Below are 7,832 nucleotides of genomic sequence, written 5' to 3'. Positions count from 1 at the left end.
CACTTGATCAAAAGTAAATAAGCTCTTCAAAACAATTACAAATCAAATTCCACTAATTCTATCATTATACAGTAAGACAGATAAAAGTGCAAGAAGATAGCTCATGAAAGCAAAGAACATGGAAATTCAAGCATTGAACCCTGATGTATGTTGTATGTATGCTCTAATCTCTCTAGTGTATAGGGTAATCACTCTATCCTTCTCTAATCATGCTTTCTAATTTTTGTTCTTCCAATCAACATTTTCAAGGTTGTAATGGGGCCAAGGTAAGGGTAAGGATACATATATGGTTAAGTAAGCTTTATAAATTGAATCTTTAATTATCCTAAGCTTTAACCCACACATATGTACATTTTATATAACTTAAATCTCATACCTAGCTACCCAAAATTTATCTTTCATATTTCTTACTCATGTATCAAACTTTTATTTAATTTTATCATACATGCATTGATCTTTGAATTCTTAACTTAACATTGGGGTAATTTTGTCCCCTTATTTAATTATTGAATATTTTTGGATTTTATTTATTTATTTATTTTCTTTTGAATATAAATATAAAAATAAACATAGCTTATCAATGCACATATATTTTTAATTCTTATAGTTTCACATGAGTAGGTACCCAAATTCCCATTATATCATCATGACACATTCCCTTATTATCTTTTGTTCCCATAATTTTCCCATACTTAATTAATACACAATTCTATCTTAAGCTAACTAAAGATTCAATTGGGATATATAATTGTTTTTTCGCTTAAGGCTAGTAATGTGGTAAAATAAAGAACAAATGGGATTTAAAGGCTCAAAGTGGCTAACAAAGGTAATTGAAAGGGTCGGCTTATTTGGGATAAGTGAGCTAAACAAATAATGGCCTCAATCATATGCAAGCATATAAATATATTAAACATTGGACATATAGGATGAAACAAAGTATAGATTACAATCATAGAGAAGTAAATACACAAGAATAAAATAATTATGGTTAAATAATGTAACCATGTATAAAGGCTCAAAGTCTCACAGGTTGTGTGTTCTTTAGCTCAAAAAACATGTTCCAAATACAACTTCAAGCAAATTTAACATAAAAGTTATAATTAAAATTAGTGAAATTTTGTTCTAAAAATAGGGTCTTAGAAGAAACTTATTGTCTTTTCAATCAAGTAGAACATGCATGCAACTAATCTATTACTATGCAATTTATCCTATTCTACAAAAGAAAAAACTAACTAAATATCCTATTTTATTGGTGTTAAGGAAGAGAAATTACCTCTGGAAGTCAGGTACTGACCGACCTCCCCACACTTAAGGCTTTGCACCGTCCTCGGTGCCATCTGTCAGGAATAAAGGTGGGCTGGTAGCAGTGTCTCCACAGTCGGGACCGTCATGGCTCCCTGTGCTGGTAAAGAATGTGGAGTCCGGGGTGTCTGAGTCTCTGTATTTTCCCTTAAGTAGCTCCTTGAGGTATGTGAATCGGCGCTTGTTACGGCGCTCTCTTAGTTTTGCTTTATGTTCCTGCCGATCCAACCTCTCGAGTATCCGATGGAGCAGTTGATTGGTTGTAGGTGCTTGTGGTGTTGAAGGAGGAATGTCTTCAGCCGGTTCAGTAGGCTGGCTTATAGTGGCTGCTGGAGGTCTGATATATTTCCCGTTAGGGACGTATTGATCATCCCGTGGAAGCATGGCTTTGGTGTCCCCAGCTCTGTATGAGACTCCGGCTGCCGAGACAAGATCTGAGACCAAGGCGAGAAAAGGTAAGTTGCCCGCGATTTGTACGTGTTCCATAGCATTCCGGATGTGTCTTGGTAGGTTCAGAGGTTGATATTTAAGGATGCACCATAGTAGAACGGCCATGTCTGCAGTGAAGGAGGACTCGTGGGTGCTCAGAAAGATGTAATGGGACATAATCTGTGCCCATACGCGAGCCTCCAAGGTAAGTGCAGAAGCCAAAATTCCCTTAGGATGGGAGCGATGGTATCCGTAGATCCATCTGCTACCAGGTAGTGCGATAACTCTGAGAACAGCGTCCCAGTCAAATTGGTACATCTGGCGCTTGAGTGCGGCCTCTTGAAATGCGTCCAGTCCTTCTGGAGTAGGGGGAAGATCTAAACCTCGTTGAATGGCCTCTTCTGTAATGGGGACTTGCTTCTGACGGACATAGACAGACTGCAGGGTTGGCAGATGGAAATTGGAGTAGAACTCGACAACCCAGGAAAGATTAACCTGCCTTTGCTGTCTCTGTAGAAAACCCCATTGTCTTCGTGCAATTTGCGGCTCAACAAATTCAGCAATATGGTTTGAGATGAGAAGAAGGTATTCGTTGTTGTAACTCCTTTCTGCCAGGATGGGGAACATCTGCTCACAGTAGCGATTGGTAAATCGCGCAGTGTCCTTTGCTGGGAAGGCTTTCTCTTTAGCATCAACCTTTATAATCCTCTTAATTCTCTTTGTTGAGGGTTTTACTGTAGTTAAAGAAGGCTCTGCCACTAATGCTCGTTTTGTTCCTCTCCTTGCTGTTGATTTAGGAGCAGCTTTCTCCTTGCCTTTCTTGGTGGCCATCCTGAAAGGGAGAAAAGAGAAAGTATGTCAAAATGTCAAGGGGTAGAGCAAGGAAGATGATGGTATGGGTGGTAATCAATGAACATTAAAGATGAATGAAGTTAACACATGGTCATGACTGCATGTGAAAAATTATCATGAGGAATATAGTAAGTGCATAGGATGACAAGTAAATGCAAGGTGTTTGTTGGCATGCAGGCAAAGGCATGAGTAGCATAGAACAAGCATTCAATGTCTAAGTTAGATTACCAAGTCTTTCATACTAACAATTTGTTTGTAATGACAATTATATTAAATTAATATGATATAAAAAAGGATTTTGTGAAAAGCAAGCATTTAGAGTAGGAGAATAAAAGAATTCAAAAATAGTGCACAATGCCATACGGGCGTTTTCACAAACACATAGCATGCATGGTAAAGAAGCTATTGAAAGTATTAAATTGAACATGCAAGCAACCTTTTTAAAAAGTAAAATATAATTGTCAAACAGTTCCTGAATAATCCTCAAGCAAACCATAAGGAATAATAATGACCCTAAGAAACATCCAACACCAATTAAAAGAAAAAAGAAGGAAAAGGAAAACATGGATAATGCAAGTAAAAAGAAAAAGAAAAGGAGAAGAAAACATAAATTGAGAAGAAGAATAGAAAAGTATAGAGGGAAGAAGAAAAGAAAAACCTTGACAATGGTGGTAAGAGAGAGAAAGTAAAAAGTGAGAAAGAAGGAAGGAGAAAGAAAAGGGAAGAAAATAATAAGGAGGGAAAAGAAAAAGTAGGATTTGGGGAAGAGAAAGATAAGATATTTGGCAAATTAGGATAAGCTGTGCGGCACAAGCGACGCGGACGCATGGGATACGCGTTCGCGTGGATGGCGCTTAAATGGATCGACACGGTCGCGTCGGTCACGCGGACGCGTGATGCGTTTTGTGCTACTGGCACGAGGGCAGCCTCGCGCTCGCACAACTCTCTGTTCAAAATGCATTATTCCCAAATTCCAGGGTGACACAGTCGCGTGGTCGACGCGATCGTATGAGTGGTCATTATAGGGAGATGACACGGACGCGTGAGCCATGCGTCCGCGTGGTAAGGCTTGTGCGTTCAGCACCACTCTAGCACAACTTTCGGTCGTGCACCCTTTCTTACGTCGATTTTTGGGTCACGCGTCTGTGTGAGTGACGCAGACGCGTGGGAGGCATGTTTCCCATGTGACGTGAACGCGTCAGCAACGCGGTCGCGTGGGGTGATTTGTGCCAAATGCACACCTCCAGCCACGCTCTCGCATGACTCTCTGTTCGATTGCTTTTTCTTCCTGATGTACATATGACGCGGACGCGTCGGCGACGCTGTCGCGTCGCGTGCTCTCCCTCTTTTCTTTTTTGTTTTCTTAAAATAAAAATATGCAAATACAGATGCAAACTAAATGTGCTAATAAGGATAAGAGTTATTGAAAAATAAAACTAAGAATAAAGAAAGGAACGATCATACCATGGTGGGTTGTCTCCCACCTAGCACTTTGCTTTAACGTCCTTAAGTTGGACGCTCTACTAGCTCAGTCTTCTGCTTTGGGTGGATCCTCCAAGAGGAAGATCTCTAGCTCCTTGTTTTTCTTCATCTTCTCTCCATGATATAGCTTTAAACGATGTCCATTAACTTTGATGAGTTCAGAGCTTGAGGGATGACTTAGGTGAAAAACTCCGTACGACTCAGCCTTCTCTACTCTATATGGACCTTCCCATCTTGATCTCAACTTTCCTGGCATGAGCCTCAGTCTAGATTTGTAAAGGAGTACTAAGTCCCCAGGTTGGAACTCTTTCCTCTTGATGTGCTGATCATGTACAGCCTTCATCTTTTCCTTTTACAGCCTTGAGTTCTCATAAGCTTCCAGGCGAAGGCTTTCTAATTCTTGCAGTTGTAACTTCCTTTCATCTCCGGCTTTCTCAAATCCCATGTTGCACTTCTTTACTGCCCAAAAGGCTTTGTGCTCTACTTCAACTGGGAGATGACAGGATTTTCCATAAATTGAGCAGAAGGGACTCATCCCAATGGGTGTCTTGTATGCTGTTTTGTATGCCCAAAGTGCATCTTATAGCCTGGTGCTCCAGTCTCTTCTATGAGGTTTGACTATCTTCTGCAATATGCGCTTTATCTCTCTGTTAGACACCTCGGCTTGCCCATTAGTCTGAGGATGGTAGGCTGTTGCTACTTTATGAATTATCCCATGCTTCTTCAGTAATCCTGTTAGTCTCCTGTTACAAAAATGGGTGCCTTGATCGCTCACGATTGCTCGTGGTGATCCAAAGCGGCAAATAATATGGTTTATAACAAAGAAAACAACAGTGTTAGCATCATCAGTACGGGTAGGAATTGCTTCCACCCATTTAGAAATGTAATCTACAGCTAACAAGATATAAAAATAACCATTAGAATTTAGAAATGGACCCATGAAGTCAATGCCCCAAACATCAAAAATTTCACAGAAAAGCATAATCTGTTGAGGCATTTCATCCTTTTTGGATATATTACCAAATTTTTGGCATGGGAAACAAGATTTACAAATTTTAGCAGCGTCTTTAAAAAGAGTAGGCCACCAGAATCCACAGTCTAAGATTTTTCTAGCTGTTCTTTGAGGGCTAAAATGTCCTTCACTCTCAGATGAGTGACAGGCCTCTAAGATGGACTGGAATTCTGATTGAGGCACACACCGTCTAATTACCTGGTCAGCGCCACATCTCCAAAGATACGGGTCATCCCATATATAATATTTAGACTCGCTTTTCAGCTTGTCTCTTTGATGCTTAGTAAAGTTTGGAGGAAAGGTGCGGCTGACTAGATAATTAGCTACAGGTGCATACCAAGGAACTACCTCAGATACTACTTGCAGGTTATCAAATGGGAAATTATCAGCTATAGGAGTGGAGTCATCTTTAATGTGCTCAAGGCGACTCAAGTGGTCTACCACTGAATTCTGGTTACCACTCCTATCCTTTATTTCTAAATCAAATTCTTGTAGTAGCAGTATCCAACGTATAAGGCTTGGTTTGGATTCCTTTTTAGCTAATAAATACTTTAGAGTTGCATGGTCTGAGTACTACTACTTTAGTACCAAGTAAATCGGTTCAGAATTTATCTAGAGCAAAAACAATAGCAAGAAGCTCTTTCTCAGTAGTAGTGTAATTAGACTGAGCGGCGTCTTAAGTCTTAGACGCATAAGCAATGACAAAAGGATCCTTACCTTCACGCTGAGCCAGCGCTGCTCCTACTGCATGGTTTGAAGCATTGCACATGATTTCAAATGGCTGGCTCCAGTCTGGTCCTCTCACAATTGGAGCTTGAGTCAGGGCAGTCTTTAGCTTATCAAACGCTTGTTTGCAATCCTCACTGAACTCGAACTCAATATCTTTCTGTAGTAATCTGGATAAGGGAAGTGCTACCTTACTAAAGTCCTTAATGAATCTCCGGTAAAAACCTGCATGGCAAGGAACGAATGGACTTCCCTAACAGAGGAGGGGTAAGGTAAACTAGAATAACATCCACCTTTGCTGGATCTATAGAAATGCCGGTATTAGACACAACATGTCCTAGTACAATCTCTTGTTTTACCATAAAGTGACATTTTTCAAAATTCAATACAAGGTTTGTACTGACACATGCCTCATCAGTGGTCTTGTACTTTTTCATAGACCCATTGCTAGCACTTTCCAATGTGGTCTTATCTTAGGACCTCATGCCCTGTGTGACGTAACCGAACAACACTATCTTGTCAATCATATGGTGGGGACATGCTTCCAGAAGGTTGTTGAAGCACTCCCAGTATTCGTAGAGAGTCTTGGACTCATCCTGAACAATCATGGAAATGTCTTTCCTCAGTTTACCAGTAACTTCAGCTGGAAAGAATTTTTCCAAAAATTCTCTTCTGAGCGTATCCCAGTCAGAAACAGTTGCTGCGGGTTAAGTGTAGTACCACTCTCTCGCCTTTCCCTCAAGAGAAAATGGGAAAGCTTTTAACAAAATAGAAGTTTCATCTGCACCGTCGCGCCTGACAGTAGAACAGGCTGCTTGGAAATCTCTAAGGTGCTTGATAGGCTCTTGAGCAGTCAAGCCATGAAACTTAGGCATCAAATTGAGCAGTACAGTCTTTATTTCAAAGTCTGTAGCCACTGCTGGGTGATGCACTTGAAACGGTTGCATTGTGAAATCAGGGGCTCCAGCCTCCTGGATAGTAACTCTCCTAGGTGCTACCATGTCACCTACACGTAAATCAACCAAATCAGCAGAAAGGGAGCTTGTTTCTTCCTCAAGTGACATTTCAGATTCACCCTTAGAGAGGACTAACCGAGGCCGAGCTTGCCTTATTCGTGAGATAGTTCTTTCAATCTCAGGATCAAATACTGGCAAGCTTGGATCAGGAAGTGAACGCGTCATTTAACGAAAGAAACATGCAGCTCATAGTAGCAAAATAAAATAAAAATGCAAATAAATAAAATCCAATCAATAACTTAGCACTCTGTTGCAACTCCCCGGCAACGGCGCCAAAAATTGACGTGGCAGAAATTGGCGAGTTAAGAAATTATTATAAGAGATACGTTGCAAGTACAGTTCTTAACCAGCCAAAAATCCACTTATCAATTTAGAAGGGGTTGTCACAAAATTAAAATTAAAATACTGGGAGTATGAATCCCAGGTCGTCTCCCAACGAGTTGCAGAAAGATGTGCTATTTTATTAATCAGATGTTTTCAAAAAATGGTTTGGGTTAATAACAGGAATTAAATCAGAGAAATTGTGTAATTTAAATAAAAGCCTTGACTGGGAGTAGATTAGTTAGAAGCCCTATCCTTGATGGAGTACTCTCAAGATTAATTGATAATTGAAGGTTGTTCTGCTTAGTTATCCCTTACTAGGTAGAGGAAAGTCAAGCAAGTTGGAAAGCTATTTCTATTCACAAGTTCCAATCCTCCCCCTTGGAAAGGATTAGTGTCAGTGACTAGAGGACAATCCAACAATAAACCCAATTACAATTTTTCTCTTGAGTAATCCAACTCAAGGTTTTCTTTTAATCATCTCCTAATCAAGTTATAGAACTACTCGCTCATTATGAATGTAAATTTCACAAAATAAGGAAGAGAAATACTGAAAGACATAATAACTAATAATAAAAAAGATCAATTAAAAATAAAAATAGTTCTTATATAAATAAATTCTAGAAATAATCCAATAGTAATTCTGAATAAATTAAAGACATGGAAGAGTAAGAGAGAAGTAAGGAAAACAA

This window comes from Arachis ipaensis, chromosome B03 (genome assembly GCF_000816755.2).
Source record: "Arachis ipaensis cultivar K30076 chromosome B03, Araip1.1, whole genome shotgun sequence".
Classification (NCBI taxonomy): Eukaryota; Viridiplantae; Streptophyta; class Magnoliopsida; order Fabales; family Fabaceae; genus Arachis; species Arachis ipaensis.
The sequence above is the reverse complement of the archived record's forward strand: the minus strand, read 5'-3'. Positions refer to the sequence as shown.